Below are 1,181 nucleotides of genomic sequence, written 5' to 3'. Positions count from 1 at the left end.
TCAGAACCTGCGAAAATTTTTGCAAAGCACAAAATTAAACCAAAACCAAAAATACTTAAAAATAAAGCAAAAATTGTTAAATCAAGGAAATAAAACGTCTCAAAAACATCCAAAAACATGGTACAAATGCTCATTTAAAGTCATCGAGCTTGACTTCTTCAATCTTGAGGAGGTGGAGGGAAACGGGCGCTAAGATCCTCGAAAGCTCCAACGAGGTACGTGATATCACTCCTCATTGTCTCTCGTTCCTCTCTAGCTTCGGCGGCCATCATTCGGAGCTCTTCATATTGTTGACGCCGATGAGCGTCTTCCAAACGTTGTTGCTCCCAAAATTCTTGTTCCGCCGTGCGCCAATCGCCTTGAGCCGTCCACCCTTGGCGGTTGTAGGCATTCTCCGCTTGTTGCTCCGCCCATCGATTGTCCCAAGTGTTGGACATGTTTTGCATGTAGGAGAAAATTTCTCCTAATTGGGCGGAGGTGTTGACTTGAAACTCCTCTTCCGGATTTGGCCTCCCGCGGCGGCGGTTCGCTCTTGTCCGGCGGCGATGTCCTTCCACTTCCTCTTCTTCTTCTTCCTCTTCTCGTCGTGGTTGGGATTGCGGTGGTGGCGGTGCTTCATTCCCTTGAGCTTGTGAATGCTCCGCGCCCTCTTCATAGTTATCAATGGCATCAAACGCGGAAAAAACGCATAGTCTGGAAATCTGGAGTCAGACGGCGACCAGCGACCGCCGCGAAGTTGTACGGCGACCGCCGGCGCCCGGCGGGCAGAGCTATGTGGCGGCCCGCCTCGGAAATTTACGCTAGGAGAAGAGTCTCGCCCGGCGACCGCCGGAGGACATGTGGCGGTCCGCCACCGAAGGGTCAGAATCTCTGGACTCCAACGCGGCGACCGCCGGCCAAGGTGCGGCGGCCCGCCGGAGAAAGGCGGCGAATCCGACCAGCCCTAGATTTGCTCCAAGATTTACCAAATTTTGAAGATCTTTTCCTTCTATGATGAGGAATAATCTTCCCCTATAAATAGGACCTCAAGCTTCATCAAAAGAGAGTTTTTTTTCACACAACAAGAACACATTCATAGAGATCAAAAGCTAGAGTACTTCAATTGTGCAAGGAGTTGAAGAAGGATTTCAAGAACATCAAGAACGACAAGGATTCAACCTACGGGTTTTATTTGCTTTAGT

This window comes from Salvia hispanica, chromosome 6, assembly GCF_023119035.1.
Source record: "Salvia hispanica cultivar TCC Black 2014 chromosome 6, UniMelb_Shisp_WGS_1.0, whole genome shotgun sequence".
Classification (NCBI taxonomy): domain Eukaryota; kingdom Viridiplantae; phylum Streptophyta; class Magnoliopsida; order Lamiales; family Lamiaceae; genus Salvia; species Salvia hispanica.
The sequence above is the reverse complement of the archived record's forward strand: the minus strand, read 5'-3'. Positions refer to the sequence as shown.